The sequence below is a fragment of the Corvus hawaiiensis genome, chromosome 3 (assembly GCF_020740725.1).
Source record: "Corvus hawaiiensis isolate bCorHaw1 chromosome 3, bCorHaw1.pri.cur, whole genome shotgun sequence".
NCBI classification, from domain to species: domain Eukaryota; kingdom Metazoa; phylum Chordata; class Aves; order Passeriformes; family Corvidae; genus Corvus; species Corvus hawaiiensis.
In genome coordinates this window covers 70,442,919-70,457,464 of record NC_063215.1, presented here as the reverse complement: position 1 = coordinate 70,457,464, position 14,546 = coordinate 70,442,919, and the positions used below count along the sequence as shown (strand labels likewise).

Below are 14,546 nucleotides of genomic sequence, written 5' to 3'. Positions count from 1 at the left end.
AATAAGCCCAATGTCATATGCAGCACATTTGCAGTGTTTCTAGGTAGTTATCAGCATATGAAATAAAGATTAAAAAACCAAAACAGACAAGAGAAAAATCTGAACCCACCAAGCATTAGTATTAATCTAGGCTTACTTTCTTTTGCTTTGTGAGGGTTTTTTTTACTAATGCTCCACAATATTTTCTTTTATGCCAATGTAGCAGAAAGGAAAATTAGATTTTTTTCTGTCTCTAACCCATTTAATATTCCATGAATGAATTCAGAATTGATTTTGATATGAAAAGTAAAAGGGCTATTATGTAATTTTTTTGATTGATTAATTAATTACATGTTAAGAATGTCACATTATGAAACCTTTCACTTTGGAAATATTCTGAAACTATAAAAATTTGTAAAATTTGTCTCAGTCTTTCTTTCTGGGATTTCAATGTAGTGTTTTCTGGAAACCAACAAAAAATTGTGAGACAATTTGAAATCTTACATGATCTTTTTTTCTCTTTATTCATTGTCATTAGCTTGAAATTTTAGATTTATTTAATCTGAAAACCAATTATGGGAGCAATTGTTTCAAGCCTTATTGTAAAATAAATAAAAATTGTAATCGGTCTTGAAGCATCTATATGGACTTGGAAACAAAAACCCCTCTTAGGTAAGTTTTGATATATGCAGGATTACAGACTGTAAAACATCTTAGTGAAGTTTTGATATATTATATGTAGGATCAGAAATATTCATTGGCATGTTTTGTGGCCTGTTTATCAGCATTTCGTAAGGATGCATTATTGGGATACAACTCCACACTGGGCTTATTTTCAGGCTCCAGATTTAAAATGCAAAAAGGTAAATCCTGCAGTGTTTAAGCATACTAAATGTAAATAAAAGGACTTGACAAGGCAGATAAAATTCAGCAAATCACTTGTTCCTATGATTGGACTATGATTTGGATTTATTTGGAAAAAAATGCTATGCATTTAAGAAAGAAAGAAGGCAAAATACTTAAAGGAAGGATCCATGTAGAAGCTGTGGCAACCTTTTTATTTTTTCTCTCTTTTAATGAGAAGGTTACTGAGTAAGTAGGAGAGTGAATATGGAGTATAAACTCAGTGCTTTTTACTTTTCAAAAATTTAGTTGGAATAATGTGTATCTTGCCACTGAGGACTGTCTGGAACACACATCTGTGTTAAACATTGTCTCAGGGTTGTCTTATTTACATTAGTTACCAAAGACAAAATTCTCTGTCAATTTTGCAGAATAACTCTAAGCAGGGGCAGAGAGAATATATGTACTTCTCCTTATCAGTTCTGACCTTTCTGAAATTTAAGGCTGATGTAATTTCAGAAAAAGCGTTTATATGAACTAATTAGGTGACATTTATATGAACTAAAGGTGACATTTAGATATGACATGATAAATGATGGTATTTCCAAAACCCACTTAATTTATGTCGCAAACCTGTTAGTATTTTCATTTGTGTCTCTATATGCAGTGTGAGAAGATCCTGAAGTAGGTTCCAGTTTTGTTAGATTCATATATATGTATTTTCAGTGGGCTTCCTCAGAATTTACATTGGTCTGACATTAGCCAGAGCAAATTTCAGTCTCAAAAAAATCCCAGGCAGGACTCCAGACTCTTCCCTTTAAACCCTTGTGATGATATAAACTTACTGACTTCCCTGAAGTTGATATGAATTTACATTCAATTTTTTTGCCTTCTGAGTGAAGATTTTTTTTAATATGTAAGAGTATATCTCACATCTAGCTGTTAGGTGTTAAGTATACAGTATATACTGCAGGCCCTTTCATGCTAATTCAGTGTAGCCAGTAGTGGGGGTGACAATGAGGTGTTACTGATGTAAAGAGATCAAAAAGTGAACTGTACCAAGTCACTGCGTGATTCATTTGCTCTGGTGTGGCAGCAGCGGAGATGGGGACTGGTCTGGCATCTTGGGGCTCCTCATTTGCTGTTTCTTACCCAGCACCCTCTTTACCCCACTGGCTCACTGCAGGGGCTCCTACTGGTTTTGCTAAAAGTTGGACTGAACATGACACACAGGTTGGCTAAGTTTTATTAGAGTGCACTTTCTAGCCAATAGCAATAAAACTAAAGTGAGTGAAACTGGGGAAAAAAGAGGAAGGGAAAAAGTCTGTGCAAGTCATACCATAAGGGAAAATCACCTGTCATTCTCAAGAAGTTTATTCGTTTTGGAGAAAAAATGCCAATATTAAAGATGACAGATGATGACAACTGATTTATACTGCAACTTTTGTGGTATCTTACATCCTATGTGTGTACTTTTAAGAAGAGATATGAAATATATGAATTCTCTGCTTTGGTTCATCTAAAGTTCAAAAAGGTAGAAGGAGCTGACATTTCAAAGAAATACTTCAGTCCAGAGATGTGCTGAGAGCACAGTGTATATCCTATTAAAAGGGTAATCTCACATACTATTGTCTGTGTATCTCAAGCGTTTTCAAATATATAATTGAGTTTTGTAGCTGTTCCCCAAACTCAGCTCTTCTAATCTTGTCTGATTTCCCTGTTGTGCAACCAAACCAGAGCACTGGGAAGACACAGAGGGACTTGTGACAGCCCAGGGGTAATTGATCAGGTGCCTTCTTTCAGAGTCTGGGGAAGGATGTAAATGGCAAAACAACATCAAGGTGGAGAATGATGCTTTTGAGTCTTACTTGTTTTTAGAGCTTCAGGATTTTCCCAGGAAAATTGGTCCTAGGGACCCTTTTGAATAGCAATGATTTTTGCATAATTCTCTTTTGCTGATTTTGCTGAGATTACTGCTGAGAAATTTTTCATATTTTAGAGTGGTCTCATCACTAATAGGAATTTGCACATTGTCAGAGATACGTACCCTTGAAGTACAATGACCCATGAAGAAATATAAGAGCAGCAGTAAGAGCTTGAAATATAACCATCACTACATGGAAAGTCAGAGATAAGTGTGAAGGATAGAGTTGGTAAATTCTTTACCCACAGAGAAATGCCTAAATAATGAGGTGTTTTCAAACTGAGCCTTCAGGTTCTATTAAGTATGAGAATTCCACCCTCTGTCTAGTTTTAAGGAATTATTTTCTGTCACCTCTTTCTCAGAGCCCTCTCTCCCCACACCCTTCTGCCAGCAAACTGAAAATGGACTATTCAGATTGATTTGATTTTTTGTTTTTTCCTTACAGAGAATTTCTATCCTATTATCCACTGTTGGTGCAGTGAGCAAATATCCAGTCAAGATTGCGAAGACAATAAAATAAAAGGCTTAGCTATTCACCAAATCTTTATCTAATTGAAATGATACATGGCACAACTTAAATTTCACTAATGTAGCTGCAGTCAAAGATTTTTTGCTAAGCATGGCTGACACACAAATGTTTAATGGAGTAGATTTTGTTTGTCAGAAATGTGTGTCTTGCTCCAGCAAAAGGCTCAAATGATTTTGCCAGGATGTAGCCATGTGACTAAATGTTGTTCTCTGTTTAATACCTAAGCAATTCTCAGTGCCTTTTTTTGTTTTGTCTTGTTTTCAATCCACTTTCAGCTTGTGTATTCTTGCCAACACAGAAGTTGCCAGCAACTCTGAATTCCCAAATTTTAATTTAGTTTAAGTGCAAAGTAGCTGTTAATAATGACTTCTGGATTTGAGGAATGTAGCAGATTGTTTTAATTATCCATGCTAATTTACTGAATGTGCAAATTAGTATGTTTTATTTTGCAAAACCTTAAAGAAGGCAGTAAAGTTAATGGTAAACATATTATATTTTCATGTATGCCCTTTTTTTTTTAAAATGCATCAGAAATTGGAAATGAGAATAAATAGATTTCTTATTGCAAAATATTTCTATGATCTGACATTCTTCTTACCAACACATCGCTATTAAATATACATTTATGTGTGAGTTATGTCCATAATATATATTACATTTCACAGCTTGAGCAAGAAGGGGTTAGGATGGTCATTGAATGCAAAAAATAATAGTGAAATACTCAATTTTAGTTAGATTTTCATTTAAAAATACTTCAGTAGAACAAGAGGAATTTACTGAACTGAAATTTTCTTGTAAGTGTTACAAATTATTAAAAATAGGTATTTAGGATGCATTCTCTGTCTTAGGTAATGTATGCTAACAAATTTGCTATTCTGAAGATAATACTGCATTAGTAAGTACTTGTATCTAGTACAATTTGATAAATTCAGATTGCTTTAAAAACTATGTTGCTTGCAAAAATATTACCCAAGCCATGTAGTTGATGTTTTTAAAAACTTATTTCAGAGGCATGTAGAAGAGTTGTTGGAACACTGAGGGGAGGTACATAAGTACTTTCCATGCACATCCACTTTTCCGTCCGTGCTCAGAAGCAGCCAAGAACCAATTCATCTCTAAAACCAAGCTTCTGACTTGCTCTGATTTATTCTGGCTGATGTAATAGTTAGGCTAGTTTCAAGTCAAATATGGACTTGAGTGCATATATTGAGGGAGCTGGAGTTGTTTAGCCTGGAGAAAAGGAGTCTCAGGGTGACCTTACCACTCTCAACAACTGCCTGTAAAGAGGGTGGAGCCAGGTGGGGGTTGGTCCTCTCTTCCAGGCAATCAGCGACAGGATGCAACAACACAGCCTCAAGCTGTGCCAGGGAAGGTTCAGGCTGGACATCATAAAGAATTTCATCATGGAAGGGGTTGTTAAACATTGAAACAGACTGCCCAGGAAGTTGGAGTCACTATCCTGGAGGTGTTCTAGGAACGACTGGATGTGGCACTCCGTGCCATGGTGTGGTTGACAAGATGGCAGTGGGTCAAAGGTTGGACTCAGTGATCTTAGAGGTCTTTTCCAACCTAAATGATTCTGTGATTCTCTGACTAGAAATTTCCCAACCAGCCATTAAGGCAAGTCTTGGGAGATTTCTGCTGGTGATTGGGGAAGAAGATTATACTATGGTGTGACTACTGTAGTAACTTTGTCACCTTCCCATCTTTTTAAAATGATGAGAGGCAAAGACAGTGGCAGTGGAATTTAAAGTGATGTAAAGATTTTAATGTACTTTTTAATGTGATTCCTAACATTCTTGCAATGTTTTTCACATGCAAATGATGCCTGCAATCCAATCTTCTGGCAATAACAAGACACAACAATTTATCTTTTAACACAACAATTTAACATAATTATCGGTGTTCATAGCATATTATTTTCAGATAAGATTATTCTGTTAGATTAGTTTCAAACAGAGTAGGTGAGCTTTTGTCGCCTTTTCCCTGTCAAGCCTACTCATCATCCATGTGAATGAAACTCAAAGAAAAGCTTTTGAAACTCTTCTCAAAATGGCTATTTCTTTTCTTTGTGCATGCATATGGCATTCAATGTTTGAATCAGCTGTTACAAGTCACTGGGCCCAAGACTGACTTTAAGTGACCACTAAAGGTTGTTTGAGTGTTAAAGTGTTTGGCTGAAGACATGAAAAAACAGATTCACTAGTTATTTGAGAAATATTCCACATAAATTTTCGGAATAAATTTTCACGATGGCCCTCACATAATGTCTTTCTAAATTTCAAAATGGCATTGCATCAAATGCAGTGCTTCACAATTTGGTTCAAAAAGTCTTTTGCCATGTAGCATAGAGTTGGTATTGTTTGTTGGTGTAAAAGGGAAAATTGACTTTTTCCTTCTGGTTTGAAAGGCGGAGTTGGTTTACATTAGACTGGTCTAGAAATCATCATTCATAAATTATTTTCCCATTTATAAAATTGTCCATTATACTTGTGGAAATTTTCCTGGTGAAGCCCACATAAGGTCAGGTGTTTAATAATCCTGGTGAAATATATCTGTACCTTATGAACGCTGAGTTCTCTTCCAAGTGATGTTGCTTCTAGCTCAACCTGTGACTCTTAATTGGATTCTCTTCTGTATTTAATCACAAAAAATAATAAGGCAATTGTTATCTATTTCCTAGATCCATCTTATGAGGATTTGATGATTCTGCAGTGTCAATATGAGTTATTAACAATAGTTAATAACTGTGCCACTAGTAAAGTTGTTTCTGCAGTAAAAAAGGGGCAGATGTTCTGAGCGAGCAGATTCTGCTTTATTTCCTAATTGTGTAGTCTCAGTTCCTGAAGAGGTAGATGGTGAACTTTAAGAACTCGAAATAATTAATTTGTCTCCAGTAACATCATGTAAAGGCAAGGATGCTCTGTGGTCTCAGCAGCACCGACACCTTCAAAGCAGTCTTGGGTTTCACAATACAGGTATTCAGCTATGCTGAAGTCTGGTATTTTTTGCCTGTCACCCATCCCTGTGTTACCACAAAGCTGTTGGCGCAGCTATGTGCTGAAACAGATTGGAAAAGTGATTCATCTTCTTTTCTTGTGAGAGGCAGAAAAAGGAGGAAAGGAAATTACCAAGAGATGGCCTAATGTTTTATATCATAGATCATAGTTCAAATTTTTCTGTAGGCATCCAGAGAGATTGCTTGCTGGTTATAACCTCCATTTGACAAAAGTGATATAAGTTATAATTTTTAAAGTATTGTTCAGAAGCATTTTGAAATTAGGTCTGGAATTGAGTGTGTGAAGTTAAAAAGTGGTTAAATGCTGTGAACACATTTCTCCTCATATAAAAATGTACCGTTTCCCCACTGTAACATACCCTTCACATTGTGAGTAACTCTGCTGCAGACATTTAATACTAAAGCTGCTGTTAACCAAAACTGACAGAAAGCTGTTTTCAGACATGGAACAGTACCAGCAGAAGTTAAAATCAATTAAACCCTTTGAAGCTTTGTAGTGCTCATAAAAAATGTTAATACCTTATGTACCACCAATTAGCACTTTCTTTTGTAAGGAGAAAAAAAAATCCATTGTTAAACAGAGATCTTTCTAAGTTCAGTATCTCAAGGCTGTATTTTCATAGTCATTAGTAACTGATCTGTTCCCTACAGGGTACCCATAAATACCATTCTGCACCAAGAGGAGGCAAACTCTTGTTTGTTTCTGTTCACATTTTTCAACCTATGTTAAAAGGAGTTTTTACCACCTTTATCATTGTGTACATCAGAACAGTACAGTCAGCATGTAGGAGAAAAGTGAAACACATGGAATTGAAAGCAGGAGGTTAAACATAGTAGCCTAAGGCATTTCTAGCCCAGAAATGAGCATCTCACATTTTGCGGAGTCAGATGCTTAGCAAAAGTCGACATCAAACAGGGAGCTCTGAGAGGGCTGTATGAAATGTAAGAGAGAAAAACACTTCATGGCTGCTGCCAGGGAGTACAGGCTGGGTGTGAAGGCAAGCTCTTGTCAGTGCTTGCCCATGTATTTCTCAGGTTCATTTCAGTAGTTTGCCATGACCTGTTGTGTGTATTTGCCTGTTGATCCCACTTCAGAAAGCAAGTTGCAGTCATGCCTTTTTCCTGCAAATTTCCACTGGTACGGATACTCTGTGAAAAATGGAGAAGCTGCTGCCTGTAGTAGTGCTCCATGCTGGAGAACTGGAAGAAGAGACCAAGTGGTGCACTCTGTAAGTGCCTGTAACCGAGCAGGCATTTCAGCTCTACAAGATCTGTAGAAAGTGAAGACAATATTTTTCTAACATGCTCTTTGATATGCACAGTGCTGTGGAACAAAGAGAGATTTAATATGAGGCATTCAGGCACAGGGGTAATAATTTTTTTTTTTTTTTTCTGCAATAGTTGAAATGGATTGAAAACCTGATGCAAGGAATTAAAAATCAAGGTCAGCTAGGTGACTGGATTGTTCACAGCTTTCTAATGTTTTCTGATTCTTCAGCAAATTCTTCTCTCAGACCAAGTCATCTGATTTTTATGACTTCCTTTAGAATAAGTCTCCTCAGGCATTTTAGTGACACCTAGTAGTTCTTTCTGATCCACTTTGCTGTTTTGCTTTTATTCACGAGCCTTTCCTTGGCAAGGTATACTAATTCCTATATCTCAATTTTTCTGTGAATATATGAGAACTCGTGCAAATTTAAACATCTTGTCAAGATTTATCATATTATCATCTGAGAGAGCAGATGTATTCCCTATAACTTAGATTATATCTTCTTACCTTAATTATTAATTTTCCAAGGAAAGTTGTTTTATTTTTCTTTCTTCATTGTTTTTATGACAGGTCTGTGAAAGCAAATAGCATATCGAGTTCTCTATTCAAGTGTTATAAAACATTAGTAATCTGTAAATATCCTTGACTAAATTTATTAATTTTTGGGCTTTCTTTTCTCTTTCCTATGCTTATATCAACACTGATTCCCAGGGTTTGTCTCTACAGGCTTTCACAGTCGTAGTTCACAATTTACAGTGTGCCTCATCACCTGGTTTATGTCCTCCTTATCATATTCTGTAAGGGACATATGCAGAAGTAAATAACTAGCATATATACTGAAAAAGTAAATTAGAACAGAGGTAATGCATTAGCTCATCTCTCTCTCCATGGCACTGTTAGGGCAACTTTTTGAAATATGTCTAAACCCTCAGTGTCCTTTCTACTCCCTACTTGAAGGCAAAGGAAGGCTTAGCTCTGCTCTTGTTCTGATGGGAGCAATGGTGGTGGATCTTCATGATCTGACTGAGTTACAAGCCACTTCTTGGCCTTCTGAGGACAGCTGGCAGTGAAAACTGTCTGGAGATAAAAGCAATGTACTGGTTTAGGTTTTCCTTGTTTTGAGATTGCTGTTTGCAAACCGTCTCCAGCACTTTCATGATGTTTATGTCCCTCTGCTTCCACCTTTCAAAATCTGCTTTCTTTCAAAATCCCTGTGAAAAGTCCCATTCAAATACAAAAGTTAAAAGTATAAATAATAAAATAGTCTGTGACATAAGAATTTCTAACACACCTTTTAAACATTTTTGACTTCCAGACTGCTGTAGCACTGATGCAGCAGTTCAGATGCTTCTTGTTGGTGAAAAAAGGTCATCAAAAGGGCTATCAAGAAATTGCTAAGGAGAGAAATAGCTTATAGAACTGAGATCTAGCAAGAAGAAGGATGGTGAACAGAGAACATCTCAGCAACAGGAAAGACAGAGAGGAAGGACATGAAAATGAAAAATAAATTATTTAGAGGCTGAAGGAGCAGCACCCACAAAAACGATAATGCTGCAGATCAAGAAAAATATGTTAGAAGATTGACATTTTGTTTACAGAAGTGGAAGGGAAAGTAAGTCAAAGACTGAAAGAAGTGTGAAAGAACACATAGACTTCATTATTGCAGGTATTTTTATACATTATAATCTAGTTTCTCCTTTTCAAATGTGGCCTGAAATTTGTTTTAGTCAGGTTCAGGCCAAGAGCTGCTGGCTTTTTCTCTTTAAAGTGTTCTTCGAGTGTTATAGCCTACTTAATTTTGTGAGGGAAAAAGGAGTGTTGTTGCTACGTTTCCTTACAACAGTGGGCCAGGCAGCAACAGGGTTGGTCATCAGTTTGCCATGAGCAAAAAAAAATATCTCCTCATGGGAGAAACTCAGTTGATCAGGTGTGCTAAAAATCATAACCAGAGGGAAGAAAAAGCAGAGTTGTACAAAGAAAATGTTGGCTCTGAAATCAAATTACATCAATCACAATGCATGTAGTAGTAACTTATGATTTGCATTGACTCTTGTACAAAAATTAGAGAGTGGTGGTTTGTTTTTTTTCCCTCCCATGCATTTTATAGTATTCCTTTACTTTATATAGCTACTGGACTACTTCAGCTATCGCTTTAGAAAATGCTGTTCTTTTCCATTTACTTCTGTTGTTTTATGACTTCTTATCCTACTTTAGAAAGAAAAACCAAACAAACCAAAAACAAAACTGATCCAAAAAGCCAAATCTACAGCAAACAAACAAACAAAAAACTCCCTCAAAATCCTATTCTAAAAAAATTCTGTTATCGAGAAAAGTGCTCTGCATTTTAGACTGCTATAACTCTTGACCCTGGCAAGTAACACTATTCTTTTATCTTATCTTGTCAGAGCTGGAGTAAGATTTGGTAAATATACAGAGATAATCTTTAAGCTGCCAGTATTTAATGATGATCCCAGGATTGCTTGGAACAAGAAAGATTCCAAAGAAATTGTCATCCTTTGTAGGAAAATACTTTTAAAATAGTCTTGTACACTACTTATTATTAGATTAAGTGTGTAATCAGAAAACTTTTTTAGATCCAAAACTTTGAGTGCTTTGAAGTCCCAATTCAAAGGGAAAGTTATCTGATTGTTTTAGAAATGAGTAGTAAAATATTGATGGAAATGCTGGTTCAAGGACAGAGCATGGGTTATGGACTGTCTCTTCGTCTGAGCTCTGTGTATATCTCTAGGAACGTGTAACAAGACAAATTCCCCAAGGCGACATTCTTCTGTTGTTAATGAACTTAAAGTAAGGTTACACAAACTGCTTATTTTGGATCTATGAACTGTAGAATTCAGTTGCAATTCCTTAGAAGGAATACATACTTTTATTAGGTTTTGTCAAATTCTTATAAAGTATGCAAAAGCTGAAGACAGTATAGCTTAAGAAGTCTCTTTTTAAATATATCTACACGTTTATAGGTGGTATTTCTGATGGTTGAGGAAAAAAGTTGTCTAGAACTTTCAAAATATGTTGTTAATCTGTCCATTTCACTGCTTATTTATTACCTGCTTCTAAACCCAATACCGATCTTGTTCACAATACAGGTCCCCAGGCTCTAGTGAAAGAAAAAAACCCTGTTAATTTTTAACATTAAAACACAAAACTAATGCAAAGAAAAGCGAAATCACTCCCACCACATTTACCATTCCAGGTATTCATAATGTCCCAAAACTTAGCTGTGGTAATAAGCAAGTTAGGTTTACATTATTGCAAAAATATGTAACTAATTGGCAAAATTAAAAAAAAAAAGGCAACAAAACAAACATGTATTTTATTTGCTAATATCTGTTTAGGTTTAGATGCAAATCTGCTGTCCATGATTACTCATCCATTAATTTTCATCTCTTATTTCAAGCAGTCTTGTAAATCTTTTGATCAGGATATAACTCTGCAGGGATTGCCAGTTATCCTATCCCATGAGATGGTTTGTCCACCTTTTTTCCCTCTTGGATGGCAATCACAGGATGCAAATGGCAAGTTCTTGAAAGATATTTTCTGACATCTGGCTCTTGATGGGCTCCTTAGGCAGCTGGGTTCAATGCACTGGAAGAATTTCTGAGCTGTTCTCATAATTAAGTGACTGCTTGGCCTTTTAAATGTGTTTTCTCCAAGTGCCCTTTGGAAGTGAAATTATCTGCATGTTATACATTGCCAGAGAGCCCAAAGATGCAAATTGTTATACAGCTGGAAGCTGCGAATGTGCGGTGTAAATTGAATACGCTGCACATCCACAAGGCATGTGGACAGTTGGGTCGTTGTTGTGATAGCTGCTGTGTTTCACATCAGCATGGGAAAACCTCAAATACATGAGTTGTAGCAAATAATTTCACAAATTATTGGAAGAACATACCTCAACGTAGAGGCAAAGGAAAAGAAGGCTTAGACACTTTGACATTAAATTGGAAATGAATATTTGCTTTATATGTGAGTTTGTCTGTATGTTATTTTTTCTTTTTTAGGTATGCATTCTTGGGCTATAGTTCTGTATTACAAGTAGATTACTAGGGGTGCTATACAGTCTAGTGGGATTTCAGGCACCCTGAATGAGAATGTTTATCTGTAAGTATAACTCAACTACATTTTTTTTTTATGGTTTGGAGTTTCAGCTTCAAGTAAATGTCATGCTTACTATTCAAGACTGCAAAACAGCCTAGTATTAAATCACAGGTCACAGAATATTTTGAGTTCAAAGGGACCCAAAGGATCATCAGGCCCAATTCTTAAGTGAATGGTCCATATGGGGATTGAACCCAAAACCTTTGTGTTATTAGGACCATGCTCTAACCAACTGACCCAATCTCAGAGGCTTTATGTTAACACTGGTAACAGGAAACCTAAAAATAGAAAGCATCTTCATTTTGTCAATTGAATTAAATTTTTGCCTAACCAAAAGTGGACTTGACAGCTACTTGTAAATAATTGCTTTCTGGGTTTTGCCACTGATCATTGTCTTAGATAATCAAGATTGTTGTCTTGATGAGTATTTGACAGGAAAAAAAAAACTAAAGACAAAACTTGAAGAAGTTTAGCTGCCACATTTAAAACAAAAAATTGAAAAAATATAGGGATAAACCCCTAACCACATCTCACTTGAACAACTGAGATGCTTTTCATTGTTTTTTCAAAATGCAGCATTTTTCTGCGTAAATCAAACCTGATTATAGCGAAAACCTAAAAAGCTCAAAAAATAATTTCACTTTCAATAAGCATATAAAACTGGAATATGTTAATATCTGCTTGAACTCTAATTGAAGGAATAACCTGGATTGAAAAGACTGCATATGGCTGGATTCTTTGAATTCCTTTAGCAATAAAAAGAACTTTAATCTTCCAAAAAGTAACAGTACAATGATGTTAGAATGTCTTCTTGTAAAAAGGAACTTCTTTTTTATTGATGCAAGTGAAAAAGATGAAACCCAGGAATACATTAGGAGGAGTGAGACCATTTTCTAATTGTCCTTTTTCCTTTTCTTGCTATAATGTTAGCATCTAAAGATATGTAAACCTGAGGTAGGAATGTGGTATATTTGTCATTTCTGAACAAGTAGAAGAACTTAAGTTTAATAACAAAAAAGGTTTTTCATAATTAAAATTCTTAAAAGATTTCAGTTGGATATTTCTCTAGTCAAATAGATAAAACACTCCTCAGAATCAGCTGAGATATTATGTACAGATTAAATTTCTTTCCCTTCTTTTCTTTGTTTTGATTTATTACTTTATTTGTATCTATATTTTAGTCTTGATATTGTATATTTGCTTAAAAGGGGTTTTTTAGACTTTTTTGGTTTTTGACTTGCATCTTTACAGATACAGAATTCCCAAGCAGCTGATCTTCTCATCCTGCATCTGGAAAATTAAAGTTAGTAGATACAATTAATGTGAACATAAGAAATTTTAGTGATTCCCTGACAGAAGAAAAATTTAATTTCCTAGGAGTGAATGAGTTACAGTTAAACATATTTTCAGATACGACTTGCAGGGCAATGTTCTGGAATATGCCACTGCAAAACATGTAGCAATCTTGCCATCTTCCCAATTCTTTTAGGAGAATTCAGCAAACTAGTTTCTTAAACCAAGAGATAGAGGTAGATTGAAGAGTGTGTAGATCATGCACTGTAAGCTAGGGGAAAGCATTCCTGTGTTGAAGAAAGGCGAAGAAAGGCAAAGAAAGGGAAATAAAGAAAAGTGCAGCTGGAAATTCCTCTGTGAGGCTTTGTTTTGCAGCATGTATGGTTCCTCTGTTACTCTGGAACTAATCCTGGCTTGAGACTTGCTGGTCTGTGAGGAGCCCACCAGAACTGCTGTGCTGTACAAACAGGTTTGCATTAAGGATTGCAGGGTGTTTGGTGCACCAGAATTATTGCAGCAAAGCCTAATAATTCCTTTCTACACTATAATACTAATCGCCTAATCTTTCTGCTTCTGCAGTATTTGGTTGGGTTTTGGGTGAATTCTTTGGGTTTTTTCTTTCCCTAAAAGCTTTTGTGTCTAGGAATGAATAAGTATGAATGCTATGCATAGATTTATTATAAAATTTCATCAAAATAATCTTTTAAGAAACAGTGACCTTAATTCTTCAATTTGAGCACAGTACATTTAGAAGTGGAAGAGAGAGACTCCTTTCCTTGTGTCTCTTCCTTTTGGGATGAGCTTTGGCTTGAGTAGAGTATTTGGGTTGCAGCAGTTTAGTAACTGGGATTACTGTGAGGTGAGGATATGGGCAAAAACCTACCTCCAGAGGCAGTGGAGTATGATGATGAACTTTTTTTCTGTAATCTTATGTGGATTACGGGGTTTTTAATAATCTCAAACTTGTGAGAAGAAAACTACAGTGAAGCCCAGCAAGTCTGCTCTACCATTTGGGTAGGTACTGTTGCACTGTTAAAATGACGAGAAAGCAGCTGGGGAAGATACTTTGCTCAGAGTGGAGTTTCCCCCCTTCCCCCAAATCAGGTGCATCCTTCTTCACTGAAGTATAAAATCCTAGGGAAAAGGTCGTGTCCTAACAGGCACAGATTGGTTGCACATCAATTTGCTGGAGAGACTATCATGAGTTTACTGAGTGGTTTGAATGCTAGAACGTTGTAAAAAAGGCTTCTTTTAAGTAAAAGTAATTGTCAAAGTCATGTCCACTATAAAATTCTGTTCTCTGCATGAGGGCAAATCTCTTTCTCATCTAACTTTTCTTTGAAATTCACCTCACTTGTGTTTGCAAGTACACAACCAACAGCTACTCTCCCTCTGCCTGAAATAAGATGATACCACCAGGTTGAAGGCTTATAAACCCCACCTGGGAGCTTGCATTGCTGGACCCTTACTATTACCCATTATGGGTTTCCTTACACTGCTTTCTTCTCTTTCAGAGTGTTAGGCCTTTAAATATATGGCATTTTTACATCTAATGCATATACAACAGTGT

The 14,546-nt window shown here is 36.0% G+C and overlaps 1 protein-coding gene and 1 long non-coding RNA gene across 4 annotated transcripts in view; one reads left to right on the top strand and one right to left on the bottom strand.

Moving 5' to 3' along the window:
* Positions 1–14,546, top strand: part of CHRM3 (cholinergic receptor muscarinic 3) — a 265,214-nt gene that overhangs the window by 116,493 nt on the left and 134,175 nt on the right. The gene's annotated exons all lie outside the window — the stretch shown is intronic.
* Positions 1–14,546, bottom strand: part of LOC125323826 — a 33,020-nt gene that overhangs the window by 15,325 nt on the left and 3,149 nt on the right. The window contains exon 4 of one of the 2 annotated variants that reach the window (XR_007202667.1): positions 7,735–10,682. The exons of the other annotated variant lie outside the window; for it this stretch is intronic. This is a non-coding gene — a long non-coding RNA (uncharacterized LOC125323826). Of the gene's footprint in view, positions 1–7,734; positions 10,683–14,546 lie in introns of those variants that run through there. 2 annotated transcript variants of the gene reach the window in all.